Raw genomic sequence first — 15,856 nt, forward strand, 5'->3', positions numbered from 1 at the left:
ACAGGAAGAAGGGAGTATGTTAGTGGGCGAGTTACAGGAAGAGTCTGGAGAAAACTGACGAGAAAGGGCATCTGGCTTAACATTCTTAGAACCAGGGCGGTATGATAATGTGAAATTGAATCTAGTAAATAAAAGTGCCCACCTTGCTTGTCTGGCATTGAGTCTCTTGGCTGTCCGAACATACTCAAGGTTCTTGTGATCAGTCCACACCAGGAAAGGGTGCTCCGCTCCCTCCAACCAATGCCTCCACTCCTCCAACGCCACCTTCACCGCCAGCAGTTCCCTGTTTCCCACATCATAGTTCCTCTCTGGGGGGGAGAGCTTCCGGGACAAAAAGGTGCAGGGGTGAAGCTTGTTGTCCACCGGAGAGCGTTGTGAGAGAACTGCCCCAATGCCAACATCCAAGGCATCCACCTCCACCACAAACTGGAGATGTGGGTGAAGGATGGGAGCAGATGTGAAAACCTCTCTCAACTTCTTGAAGGCTTGATCTGCTTGAGGGGACCACTGAAACTTGAGTAGTGGAGAGGTTAGAGAATGCAAAGGAGCAGCCACTACACTGAAGTTCCTAATGAACCGTCTGTAAAAATTAGCAAAGCCAAGGAAACGTTGTAGCTGCTTTCTACTTGTAGGGGTAGGCCACTCAGCCACAGCATTGACTTTGGCGGGATCCATCTGGATGCTGCCCTGGCAGACAATGAAGCCCAGGAAGGAGACTGTTGTGAGATGAAACTCACATTTTTCTGCTTTGACATAGAGCTGGTGGTCAAGGAGGCGCTGGAGAACCTGGCGAACCTGCCCAATGTGGGTCTCCTCGTCCGGGGAAAATATGAGAAAGTCATCCAGGTAAACGAACACAAAACAGTTCAGCATCTCCCAAAGGACATCATTTGCCAAGGCCTGGAAGACAGCTGGGGCATTTGTGAGTCCAAAAGGCATCACTAAATATTCATAATGACCACTAGGGGTGTTGAAAGCTGTCTTCCATTCATTCCCCTCCCTTATCCTTACCAATTGATAAGCGTTTCTCAAGTCTAACTTGGTAAATATTTGAGCCCTTTTCAACAGTTCAAAGGCAGATTAAATAAGAGGGAGGGGGTACCTGTTATTGATGGTGATATCATTCAATAACCGATAGTCGATGCAGGGGCGAAGACTTTTGTCCTTCTTCTCCACAAAGAAGAATCCTGCTCCAGCCAGAGAGGAAGAGGGACCAATTATCCCAGCAGCCAGGGATGCAGAAATGTACTTGTCCATAGCCTCTCTCTCAGGGGCTGACAGGGAGTAGAGGGGTCCCTTGGGGGGTGATGTACCAGGCAGCAGGTCAATGGGACAATCATAACTCTGGTGAGGAGGAAGTGAAGTGGCCTTGGACTCATTGAACATTTCATGTAGATCTTGGTAACAGGAGGGAACCTTCGAAAAATCAGAGAACTCAGCAATTTCAAGTTCTGGGTCTTTAGGTTTGGCACCAACAGGAGACACAGGAGGCGATGGTGCAGATGACGCAGGCAGTTTCTGAGGACAACTTAGAGAGAAACAGGTTAACTTGCACCCCTCCCCCCAACTCATTACTTCACCAGTAAACCAGTTCATGTGTGGGTTATGTCTGGAGAGACAGCGAAGACCTATAGGATGAGTGGGTTCAAAGGAGAGTTAAATAAATGAAAACTTAAATGTTCATAATGTCCTTGGGCCATGACCACCTTTACTGGAAGAGAGCGGTGCGTTACTCTACAGTAACTCCACAGTAACTTGCCATCCAGAGCATTGGCCTCCAGGGGCTTGGGCAGAGGCAGCACAGACAGTCCAAGTTCTTTTGCCAATTTCCAATCCAAAAAACTTTCATCGGAACCAGAGTCCACTAAAACCTTGGAGCATAGGGAATGAGAGGGTTAGTTCAATGTCAGTTAATGGATGAGGAGCAGAAAGAGAGGAAAATGTACGGCTCACCAGTGCCCTCCTCTTGACCGGTCTTTTACTGGACAGAAGGCCATGAAATGTCCCAGTTGACCACAGTAAATACAACGACCCTCCTGTAGACGGCGCTGCCGCTCCTCAGGTGTGAGCCTGGCTCGTCCTAACTGCATTGGCTCCTCAGGAACCGGCGAGGGCGCTGTGGTGGCAGGGGACTGGTGAAAACGAGGAGGAGAACGTCGAGGAAGAGGCCCACCGCCTGTGGTATTAAAAGCAGGCCAAATTGGTCCCCCCTCACTGTGACTGTCCCTTCCCTTGACATACAATGGGTTTTATTTTGTAAATTGACAGTTTTATTTCCTGCCCAGCTCAGCCTGCTCTGTGCTAGATAGATAGATAGATAGATAGAGTACTTTATTAAGCCCCTGGGGGAAATGTTACAGCAGAAGCCAATGTCAGTACATCTCAGTAAAACACACAAGAGAAAGAGTCTAGTCAAAAATCAAAAATAGACATAGAAACCATGTCAGAAACATGTAAGGAAAGCACAGCATTTAAAGGCCCATTCTGTCGGTTCTGGTGAGAAATAAATGTCCACAAAGTGTTTTTTATTGGCAATGAGTGAATGCGCCTTGACGTAACTTAAAAATGGCGACCATGGGCGTTTCTCTCCGACCAGCCATTCAGAAGATACATGGAAATACCTCAGTTTCGAAGGGGTTAGCATTTCCCGCCACAGCTAGAGGATGTGATGTCTGCGCCCGTTCACAAGCTTGCCTCTTGTCCTAGACGGCTAACAGGAAATGGCTAATGGCTAATGGCTAATGGCTGGTTCGTCGCTAGCTGCTAGCAAAAGGAAACAACAACACAGACTCCAGAAAAAGTCCACACTAAATACATAAATATTTATCTAATGAAGCCCGTCTGGCCAGACAGCAGCAATGTGACCGACATCGGGGGAAACTAGAGTCAGGACTGTGTTTTCGGTTCATGAAGGGAACTTGCTGCTTGTAGCTACTGTAATGTGGTTTTGACCAGATAACGTTAGTTGCTTGCTAATGGATTTTCAAGATTATGATACATTTCTTGAAAGATTCCAAACACTATACGACAAAAACTGTCCATTACAGCAATGCAACAGGAAGCATAGACACATTGAATCACCTTGGATTACAAAGGGGTTACAGAATGCCAGCAAAAAAAATAATTTATTATATAGGAAATTCATAAAAAATAGAACCGATGAAGCTGAATTAAAGTATAAAACATATAAAAATAAGTTTACAAATATTATGAGGAGTTGCAAGAAGGAATATTATAATAAATGATTAGAGAAAAATAAAAATAATAGCAAAGGGATATGGAACATATTAAATAATATTATTAGAAAAGGAACTGCAAATAATAATTACCCTGATTATTTTATTGATAATAATAATACGATAAACAACATGAATGAGGTGGTTAATGAGTTCAATGATTTTTTTGTAAACGTGGGACCAAGATTGGCAGACGGAATCCCTGATCGGTCAAGAGAAGGGGGGGGCAGCGGGAGATGGCATAGATATAAATTCACACTCCATTTTCTTAAGAGCTGTTGATGAAAAAGAAATTGTTGATATTATTAACACCTGCAAGAAAAAAACTTCAACTGACTGGAATGGGTTTGATATGACCCTGGTAAAGGAAGTGGTTGAGGGTGTTGCAAAACCATTAAGTCACATCTTTAACTTGTCATTTCAAAAGGGTATATTTCCAGGTAAAATGAAAATTGCAAAGGTGATCCCTGTATATAAAACAGGGGATAAGCATCAATTCACTAATTATAGACCCCTGTCCCTACTATCACAATTCTCTAAAATCTTAGAAAAACTTTTCATTAATAGATTAGACAACTTTATCAAGAAGCATAACTTGTTATCAGATAGCCAATATGGATTTAGAGCCAACAGGTCAACAGCTATGGCATCAATGGAGCTAACAGAGGAAATAACTAATTGTATAAATAAGGAAAAGTATGCTGTAGGAATATTTATAGATTTAAAGAAAGCGTTTGATACAATTAATCATGATATATGGCTTAGTAAAATGGAAAGGTATGGGATCAGAGGAGTGGGGCTTAAGTGGTTAAAAAGCTATATCAGCAACAGGCAACAATTTGTACAGTTGGGAGATCACAAATCATCATGCTTAGACATTATATGTGGAGTCCCGCAGGGGTCAGTACTTGGTCCAATATTGTTTATTTTATATATAAATGATAAAGTATCAAAATTATTTAAATTGGTCATATTTGCGGATGATACCAACATCCTCTGTTCCGGAGATAATTTAGAGCAGCTCTTAGCGATGGTTAAAAATAAATAATAAATTAAAAACATTGTTTGATGTAAATAGATTATCATTGAATTTTAATAAAACCAAATTAATGATTTTCGGTAATCGTAAAATAGACACAAGAGTCCAACTGGTTGTGGACCAGGTAGATATTGAGCGGGTATACGAAATAAAATTTCTAGGGGTAATACTAGACTGTAAAGTTTCTTGGAAGCCACAGGTAAAATATATAAGATCCAAACTATCAAGGAGCATTGCTGTGTTGGGGAAAGCCAAACATATACTGGAACAAAGGGTGTTGTACATTTCATATTGTTCACTTGTACTGCCGTATTTGACTTACTGTGTGGAGGTTTGGGGGAATGCCTATAAAACAACTTTACAACCATTATGTATACTCCAAAAAAGAGCATTGAGAATTGTACATCATTTTGGGTACAGGGAACATACAAATATATTTTTTCTGAATTCCAAGTGTCTCAAGTTTATGGATCTTGTCAAGTTCAAAACTGCTCAAACAATGTACAAAGCAAAGAATAATTTACTCCCCTGTAACATTCAAAAGTTATTTAAGGACAAAGAATGTGGGTATAATTTAAGAGGGAAAAATAATTTTGAGAAACGCTATGTTCGTACAAATTTGAAGAGCATGAGCATTTCATTTGGTGGAGTGACTCTGTTGAACAGTTTTGATGATGAAATAAAACAAAGTAGAACTATTATACTGTTTAAGAAAAGTTTAAAAATATTATGATTGAGGGATACAGAGAAGAGGAGGCGGTGGGGGGGGGGCGGCGGGGGGGGGGGGGGGGGGTGAGAGCACATGGTAATAGGGTACATTATGGCCCAGGTTAAAAGGGAAATAAGAAAATATGAAAAGTAATCAAATAGAATGTTGACAGAGACCTGATTTAAGTTTATTTATTTTGGAATTAAATAGGGGTAGGACCAGATAAGCAGAGGCTTCCTTCCTACTCCTTTTCGAACAAATACTGTTATTTTTATTGCAATTATGATTAATATTGTACATTATTGTTTTTTCCTTTTTTTGTTTTAAAATGTTTTTAATGTATTGTGTATTATTATTATACTTATTATTTTTTATATTGTATTTTATGTTAATGTTCGAAATAAACATTCATTCATTCATTCGTTCGAAATAAACATTCATTCAAGATTCAAGATTTTTATTGTCACTCCGTAGTACAAGTATCTGACCACCTGGTCAGAAACTCTGCTAACATTACCATCTTGTGTGAAGTAATGCAACCCTAACGTTACTACCGTTATGCTTATGGTCATGGAACATTATTGTTTGACTGCAGTTAGCTGCGGTGGTGAGTGCCTATTATAACCATAACGTTAGCTTGATGCTATACGCGGCTAACTAATAGATTTAGCTATATTTATAGAAATTACCACCAGCCCAACTAATAACGTTACTGTCTTGTGTTGATAATGAATCTAACAGTCGGAAATATGCCTAATGTTAGCCTACTGTCTGTTATGCTTACGGTACATTGTTTGACTGTTCAGTCTGGTCAACTCCAGGCATTACACGGTACCGTACATACAGGGGGAGCAGGCTATTTACTGGCTTGTACTAACGTGAGTATCCACTTCCCCGCAGCCAGCAGGCTCTGACTGCAGTTAGCTGCAGTGGGACTGCAAATAGTAACGTTGGCTTGATGCTAATCGCGGCTAACTAATATTAATTTACATTTATAGAAATTACCACCAGCCCCACTAATAACGTTACCGTCTTGTGTGGATAATGAATTTAACAGTCGTAAATATGCCTAACGACGTTACTGTTATGCTTATGAAACATTGTTTGATTGTTCAGTTTGGTCAACTCCAGGCATTACACGGTACCGTACATACAGAGGGAGCAGGCTATTTCCTGGTTTGTGCTAACATGAGTATCCACTTCCCCGCAGCCAACGCAAGCCAAAACACGGCCAAACATGCCACAATAACGTCCCCTAATTCATCCAGAATCCTTCCTGGGCATCTCGAGGCTGATCTGACCGATAAATTGTCCAGGTTGCTGTTTTCAAGTGACTTTTATGAGTTAACGTTACAAAGCAACCAACAGCCCTGCTGCAGGCAACTGCTTGTGCGCGTGCGAGTATGGTGCCCGCACGTCAGCTCGTTCACACGCTGCCTGCAGTTACTCTAACGGCCACCGGCGTCAGTAAGAGTGAGTATTGACAGAATGGGCCTTTAAGTTATCTACAATAAAGTTAAATAAAATAAGATAAGCAATTGCACCTGTAATTTACAGCTGTAGCAAGCACACATGTTCTATGTGGCCAAAATGGAGATTGTGCAACATCATTATAAAGTGACATACAGCAACAGCAACAGCAATGATGAAATGAGAGTTCACCAGCATATCTATGGGAGGGGTGTGGGGGAGAGAGGGATATGGAGTGAAAGGAGGAGTCTGCTCTCCCTGCATGTACGTGACTTATTATACATGCTAATTGCAGTAAGCACAAAATACTTCCTGTAATGCTCTTTAGTGCAGGGGAGCTGCCGGAGCCTCTGACTGAACACACTCTGTTGTCTACCTGTAACGCTCTTTAGTGCAGGGGAGCTGCCGGAGCCTCTGACTGAACACACTCTGTTGTCCAGTCAGTAGGTCGTGTAGGGGGTGTTTCTCATTGTCCATTATTTTGAGCACTTTCTCCAGCATCCTCCTGTCCACCACTAGCCGCTTTCACACCGCCCTTGAAAGCCGCAAAATGCACGGAAAATAGGACCCGCGCCTCCGATGTGAAAGTTGTGAACGCGTGTTGGTGGGTAATTGTTGTACGCCTTTTGTTCCACCAGTGGACCTAGTCTCAGTGCCGGGTTACCAGACAACCCGCCTCCACTTGAAAGGGTATAGGAGCTGCAAGCCGGAACAGTGCGAATGGTCAGCTCATTCATAAAGAAATATTACAGGGGAAATCACCTCATGCAGCAAGAAAGACATCAGTGAAAGTAAGAAAAAGTAGCCATGACTGCAGGGGCACCAGGAGGAATGCTCCGTGCCTGTAAGTAGGTTAGGCTTTATGCTCAAACGATGTTGACATTAGTAGGTAAATTTAACGGATATAATAATACGCTTCAGAGGACTATAGCTGTCTGTGGCGAGTTGGTCTGAGGATATTCCCTCTGGAAACCAGCTCCAGAACTGCAATCTGTCTAGCTAGCCACTTGTGCATTCCCTTACAAAAACTACTAATGTTATAGTAGTCATGTGCATTTATAGCCTATACTATTTCCCCGACGAACGTTATGCAGACTGCAGCTGTTTGATATGCGGGCGTCGTCTTTCAGAATGGAGTACGGACGCTAATTAGGCTACTTAATGGGAATAATTTGCTTTACACAAAACTGGAACCAAAAGATAAGAATTAGCCTTGTACCTAATAGGCTACATGATGGTGCATGATGCATCCATAAAGGCGATCAGATGAATATTGAAAGCCTTGTTACCATGCAGCATGTGGACAACACTTTCGTGTTTTATCAGTTTGATCCTTAACGACCACAGCTGCACCTCGTTGGCTGGCATACATCGGCAATGTTTGGTTGTTGAATGAATTCGTTCATCATACAGTAGCCTAGGCTACACTAACCTATGAAAATATTAATTTGGGCTAGGAGGAGCTGGGTGGAAATGCCTCCGCTCGCCTTTCAATCCGGGAGCGGTGGATGTCACTTGAAAGCACACCGCAGGATGGGAATGTGGCGGTGCTGCTTGGCTGTGTGTGAAAGCAATTTCTGTGGTGAGGCTGCCGGCTTTGCGGGCCTTCTGAACTGCAATTTTGCGTGATCTGTGTGTGAAAGCGGCTTCTGGCTCTGAGACTGCTGCCCCAACTGATGGCTGCGAAGAGGATAGCACTTGCCACAACAGACTGGTAGAAGGTCTGCAACATCCTGCTGCACACCTTGAAGGAACTGAGCTTCCTCAAGAAAGAGTCTGCTCTGCCCCTTCTTGTACAGCCTTGGAGTTGCAGCTCCAGTCCAGTCTCTTGTCCAGGTGGACGCCCAGGTGTTTATAGCTGTCCACCCTCACCACCTCCTCACCCCCATTAAAAACAGGGTATGGCTCAGTCCTGGTCCTACCAAAGTCCACCACCATCTCCCTGGCTTTGGACACATTTAGGAGGAGGTGGTTGTTACCACACCATTCCACAAAGCGGTCCACCAGTTCCTTGTACCCCACCCCCCTCCCCCCCCCCCCCCTGACGCAACCCACAACTGCAGAGTCATCAGAATATTTCTGGAGATGACAGGACTCTGAGTTGAATTGAAAGTCTGAGGTGTACAGGGCAAAGAGGAAGGGTGAGAACACAGTCCCCTGTGGTGCTCATGTGCTGCTAACCACCTGGTCGGACACACAGCTCTTCAACCGGACAAACTGTGGTCTGTCCGACATGTAGTCAATAATCCAGGAGGTTGTGGAGGCGTCCACCTGCATCACCTCGAGCTTCTCACGCAGCAGTACAGGCTGGATGGTGTTAAAGGCACTGGAGAAATAAAAAAACATGATCCTCACAGTGCTAACTGCTGTGTTGAGGTGAGAGTGGGCCCGCTGAAGCAGGTAGATGAGGGCGTCATCAACTCCAACCTTGGGGCAGTAGGCGAACTGCAGTGGATCCAGGAAGGCGGTCACCTGCGGTCTGAGATGTGCTAACATCAGTCTCTCCAGGACCTTCATGATGTGCGATGTCAGTGCCACCGGTCTGTAATCATTCAGGTGCAGCTGAATAAGAATAAGCTAAGTAAGGCTTCTTAGGAACCGGAACAAGGCATGAGGTCTCCCACAGCACCGGAACCTTCTCTAGGCTCAGGCTGATGACCTGTTGAACAGGTGCTGTAGGACCCCACATAGCTGTCCTGTGCAGGTCTTCAGGACCCTGGCGCAGATCCATCCGGACCTGCACTGCCCTACAAATTATAACCGCAGTAACTACGCCAACAAACTGAGAAAAATGGTTTTAAAGTTTTTTGACTGCATGTCCAGCCAAATGAGATATAGGTTGAAAAGTGGCAATGCTATCTGTATTATAGCCTCATCTACCAATATCTCTCCTACTGCAATCTAGTCTGGGCTAGTACATTTCCCACTAGTCTTCACAAATCACTCATCCTTCAAAAACGAATAGTTAGGATTGCATCTCGATCTGAACCTTGTGCTGCATCCAGCCCTCTATTTCAGAAGCTGCAGATTTTAAACATTTATCAAATTAATATTTTCCAAATATGCACTTTTATCTATAAGATCCAGTCAAGTGAAGGAAAGATCCCTGAGCATTTCAAGTCCTACTTTAAACTTAATTCATTATCCCACGCATACTCAACCCGCCAATCTGCACATCTTCATCTCCCTAAATTTCTTTCCTCTAGAGGCCAATTCTCCATTAAATTTAGAGGAGTAAATCTATGGAATTAATTTTTCTTTCTAGCTGAAAAACCTTCCCTAAGAATTTATAAAAAAGCTCTTAAGGAACTCTTAATTACTTCTGAAAATACGTAACTACAATCTAATGTGCTTCTCCTGTCTTGTTTTTTATGAGACAATTGTAATCGGTTTTGATTTCGATACCACATGTTTATAACGTTTAAATGGATGAGTAACAGATACATTCATGGAATCCTGCAGTCAGTTGATGTAATCTTCACCACTGGTGTTGCTTTTTGGTCATCATTTTGACACAATTAATTAATGAGCACAGTTGTTTTATTATCTTAATTTAGAACAGGTTTTCTTTACAAATCAGATCAGCTTTTCAGATTGATAATTCATACAATAACATATTATACAATATATTACATAGCATATTAAAATTATTTTGAATAAAATGAATTACAGACTGAGTCTGAATGCTGATAATTTATGCAGCAATTAAAAAGCTTGTCCTGATGAGCTAGGTAGTGATACCAAACAATTATCACTATACAGCCAGATTAACACTTCACAGTGGAGAACACAATTCCCTTCTTTATTGGATGATCTCTTATGGATTATTAGCTAGGAATACAGCATTTATGATTTTAAAGACACTGAAGACTCATTCATTAACAATTTGGACAGCTGTCAGTGCGCTCTCATATTGGGAATTGACTGGATTTACTAAACAGATTGTGTCATTATGAGTGATTGATATGGGCTTTGTTATGGAAAGAGCGGGAAAATTGCAGTAACTACAAAATCCAACCAAAAACCAGTCTGAACCGCAGACAGTAACTACACCTCAAAGTGTAGTTACTGCGTTATCTCTGTTTAAGTCCAGCTGAAGCTCTGGGAAAGCAAATCAAACTGCAGTAAGTGTAATTACTGCAGTTTTGTCTGGTTTTTGGTTGGATTTCGTAGTTACTGCAACTTTTATACTCTGTTTTTTCAAATATAGAGCAAGACTGAACTTAGAAAATTTGTCAGATGATAAAACAGATATCTAAAAGTTAAATTTCAATAATAACTCAATTTTGACCAAAATTGTAGTTACTGCGGTTTTGATTTGGAGGGCAGTGCAGCCTTGTTCCGTTTCAGCTTCTCCAATTGCCTCTTGACCTGTCTGCTGGAGACAGACAGTCTGGTGGTGGAGGAAGCGGGGGGCTCAGTTGGAGGTGTTAAGTTTATGAAGTCCATTGTGGGGGGAGGGGGGGGCTGTGGTTTTGGGCACCGGGGAGGTGAAAAGCGGTAGCTGTGGGGGCTGGGAGGCTTGTGGGGGGTCAGTGCGGCTGGGGACCGTGGGGAAGGCAGCTGGGGATCCTGTGCTGAACCTATTGAAAAAGATGTTCATCTCATTGGCTCTGTCCAGGCTTACCTCAGCCTGTTCCCCCTTTGCCTTGAAGCCGGTGATTCCAGTTTTTTCCTGTATGCCTCCCTGCCCTCCCTCAGTCTCACTTTCAGTTATTTCTGCACGCTCCTCAGTAGGGTTGCCAAGTCCTTGAATTGGAAATAAGGGATGGTGGTGGTCAGGGGAAGGGGGGGGGGTATAATCCTTCACAAGTAGAACAGGTCTTACACCTGCTCAGTAGTGGACTTAAAGATATAACAACCTACTACATAACTGCAATGGCTTCAGCTTCAACCATTTTCCCCATTATTATTATTAACACAAGCAAGCTCACAATCCTTTGGTCAGTTTTTGAATATTTGTGCAATAGGAATAATACGCGTGTAACACATTATCATTCAAGAATTTTATTTTGGCATTACAAAACAAAGTTTCTCATTCTTTAGAATAAAACAGTGGTATCTTAAGAAAAAACAAACAGTAGTGCAAATGGCAAGCCAGGGTTATAGTAAATACATTTGGTTAAGTTATGCAAGTAAAACAACTTGGTTCAGGTTACGAAAGTAAAAACATCCTGTTTAAGGTTAGGCAAGTAAAACAACTTGGTAAAGGTTAGGCAAGGAACTCAATGTGCAAAACAGAACACACTCATTGGCTGAGTCACGACGTGATGTCGTGAGTCTATTGAATCTATAGCAACGCTGACATCGCTTCTCATTGGTCGTGACTCACAAAAATGAAAAGCGCATTCTATGGTAGTTGAACGTAACATGACACCACAGCACAGACAGGCCGAGCTGAGGGGCAGAACAGCAGCGGGCGGCGGAGTCGTCTCGCTCACAAATAGCGCTTCACTCTTTTCACTGCAATGTTTCTCCATTACGGGACAAAGCGCGTCCCGTATCAGTTCAATACGGAACACGTCTTTTTGTTTAGAAATATGGGACGATTCTGTATTTTAAGGGACGGTTGGTAACCCTACTCCTCAGTGACTCCCTGTCCCCCTCTCTGAATGCTCTCTTATTTTTGTTCAGGAGCTCCTTCAGGTCGCTGGTGATCCAGGGTTTGTTGTTGGGGAAACATTTCACTGTCTTAGTGGGGATGATGTTGTCTACACAGAATTTAATGTACTCTGTAACACAGTCAGTCATGGAGTTGATGTCCTCTCCATGGGGTTCACAGAGCACATCCCATTGTGTTGCCTCAAAGTACCCCTGTAGAGCCTCATCTGTCTCTTGTGACCATGTCTTCACAGTCCTTGAGGTTACTGAGTGCTGCTGAACAATGGGCTTGTGAAGGGAGGTGAGAAAAACCAGGTTGTGATCTGATCTGCCGAGGGGGGGAAATGCAGTAGAGCTGTAAGCATCCTTTACATTTGCATAATAGATCCAGCATTTTATTTTCTCTGCTGGGGCAATTAACATACTGCTTAAAGTATAGTGTACTAGAGAGATTTGTGTGGTTTTGTGTGGTTTCAGATGGGCTTCCGTCTGAAATCGTGTAGAGAGGTTTGTGTGGTGGAAATCTCCCGAAATCGTTATAAGTGCATTTGGGTGTTTATTTAAGAGTTTGGCTGCGACTGAGCTGATGACGTCACAAGCCGCGTCGGCAGCAGCTGATGGTGGAATGTAAACAGTTATACAGATGGCGCATGTGATCTCCCTCGGCAGATAATATGGACGGAAACTGATGGCTAACATTTCAATGCCCGGGCTGCAGAAACGCTCCTTCACAGTAACATGTCCTGGGTCATTTGTTATTCACAAATACTGCAATCGCCCCACCCTTCTTCTTACCGCTCTTCCCACGGTCTCTGTCAGCCCTCACTGTCTGGAAGCCGGGGACGGTGGCATTTGCGTCCGGAATATCTTCATGTAACCATGTCTCCATGAAGCACATAAAGCGACATTCTCTATACTCCCGCTGCGTCCTCGTCAGCGCACAGAGCTCGTCCATCTTATTCGCTAGGGACCTCACTCACATTCCCCATTATGATAGAAGGAAGGAACGGCTTGTATTTCCTCCTCCTTGCTCTCCGGGTGGCACCGGCTCTGCACCCCCGACGCCTCCTCTTCAACTCGTCGGGGATTTGGTGGTCCACTCCAGGCAGCAGTGTCGGTTTGGTAAACAAGTCTACCTCCGGTCCCGTTGGCATGATTACCCGGCACAACAAATGTTAGAAGTGCACCGTAAAAAATAAAATTTGCAAGTGTTGACCTCATACAAGTTTTCAAATTAACCATATGTGAAAATACAACTCTGTCAGTTGCAACATGTAAAAACGTGTGTCCCCAGTAGTCCTCTGTCAGTTCTTGTCCTGAAAGGTATTTTCAAATCTGCACAGGAAGCAAAAGCTCATTTACTGGAAGTCCTCTTTTAAATAGTTGTCCTGACGGTATTTTCTAATCTGTACAAGAAGGAAATGCTCATTTACTGGAAGTCCTCTCTGAAAACCTTTCCAACATGTATTTCCAAATCTGCACAACACGTTACTAGTTGATTTCCGATTTCCGGGTTGGAAACCCCCTAGATGACACAGCAACGCACATGCGCGAGCGACCTGTCAGCGTGGTGAACAACACTTCTTGGAGACAGCATCAGGAACTGCACTCCCTTAGCAAAAATAAGTTTATTCAAGTATGCTATTAGTATACTTCTTTTAAACTTAAAGTAAGAGAGCATACTTCCAGTTTACTTTAGTTTACTTTTTATGTACTTGTCAAATATATACTTGTCAAAAGTATACTTAAGTATACTTGGTTTATGCTGAAAAGTTTAAGTTTAAAGTATAAGTTTACTTGACTTATACTAGTACTTTTACTTGATAAGTATAAGTTTACTTGACTTATACTAGTACAGTTAACTTGACTTATACTTATACTTATACTTGATAAGTATATGTTTACTTGACTTATACTTGTACTTAAGTTTACTTGACTTATACTTGTAACTTTTGATCAAGATATACTTGAGAAAAGTATAAATAAGTAGTATTGCCTTATACAGAAGGTGTAATCATTGATTTTAGGCCTATTTCATAATTCAATAAGTAGGCTACTTCTGCATATGGAAAAATCAGGATAACAAGCCCAGAGGTGGATTTATATTGTGGTCCGTTAGTGGTGCTTACTTATTACTTTATATTGGCTTCTTAGTACTCCCAACATACGTTTCAATATCTTATGAACTTACATGTTCAAGTTTACAAGTCAGCTTTGGGTATTAGAGTAAATAGTTGGATAAATAGTTATGTATGTTAACCCACACAGACACAGATATACATTTGGCTGATTTTATTGTCAATTCTTCCATGTGTACAGAATTGATTCATACTGTACTGTCTGCAGCAATATATACAAAACATCAAGTAAAATAGCAAATTTGTTGATTCTCAACGGCCTTTTTTCCATATCAATGAGACCCCCCCCCCCCCCCGATGAGATTTTGTCTCACAGACCCAAATCTAATATATTTTTGCCATGATTTTTCCAGAATTCCATCACTATCTGTATTGTAGGTAGGGAGAAAATAAAATTGTCACATTCTCCAATTGTGTTGTCTTAAAGTTTAACACTTCAACAGCTTGCTGGGGACACATAGGAACCCCTTCAAGGACCCGGAATGGTCACTGGATGGACCCCACGTTGAGAATCACTGTATTGGCTACAACACTGGATTTGATATGACTCATGCTTTTAGTCCTGTTCACATGTGCCTAAGGGATACAATTTCTCAATGTCAACAGCAACACATTTCATGTAAAAATGCAAGACTAATATATAAAATCAGCAATTCTCAACCCTTTTCATATCAAGGACCTCTTAATTCAGTTCACATAAGGGCCATGGATCCTCAATTGATGAGATTTTGTCTCACGTACCCAAATCTGGGAATATCTTCATTGCTAGATTGATTTTTCCAGAATTCCATGACTGTATTGTAGGTAGAGAGAAAACAGTGAAAATATGACCAAAATAGTCATTCTATATTCTCCAGTTTAACACTTCAACATAGGGCTGTCCTCAATTTTTTTTGGACAATTTTGATTATTCTATTCGAGGTGCCATGAATATTCAAATGTATGCTGTGATGTCAAGACTAATCCTTATGCCTTAGTCAATGGATTAATCCTTATATATACATGAAGGAATCAGCCTGTGGGAGAGGAGTGATGATTATTCTAGGGTGGGAAAAAAATCTAATATGGAATATAAATGTTTAAATTTGAATGTCAGCATTATGAACGAATATCCGAGGACAGCCCTACTTCAACAGCTTGCTGGGGACAAATAGGAACCCCTTCAAGGACCCCAGGTGTTCACTGGATGGACCCCACATTGATAATCCCTGTATTGGCTACAACACTGGAGTTGTGATATGACTCACAAGTCGACTGCTCTTTTAGTCCCGTTCAAATACATTTGGCAAAGGGGTAAGGTACAATTTGTCGGTTTCAACCAGAACACATTTCCTTGTTATCATATCAGGCCAGATGGCATTGAGGTTTCCAGTCCTCCTAACCTCATGTATGAAACTACTCTGTACTTCTATTTGTGAATCCTTACATACAGGCCTGCTGGATTCAGTAAGGGCCTCAACTATAACACAGCATTCTTTTGAACATGCACAATATGCAGGGTTTTCATGTCCACACATTTGCTTAAAAATGACTAAGTCATTAATTAAACACAGTGTATCATCTTTCAAGTATACAGCAGAGTTGTATCTTTTCTTTAGTCTATCATGTCTTTGACTGTGATACAGAACGCCATCAACCAAAAAACGGCTGTAAGACCAAAAGC

Source organism: Poromitra crassiceps (genome assembly GCF_964638095.1).
Source record: "Poromitra crassiceps genome assembly, contig: HAP1_SCAFFOLD_69, whole genome shotgun sequence".
Lineage (NCBI taxonomy): Eukaryota > Metazoa > Chordata > Actinopteri > Beryciformes > Melamphaidae > Poromitra > Poromitra crassiceps.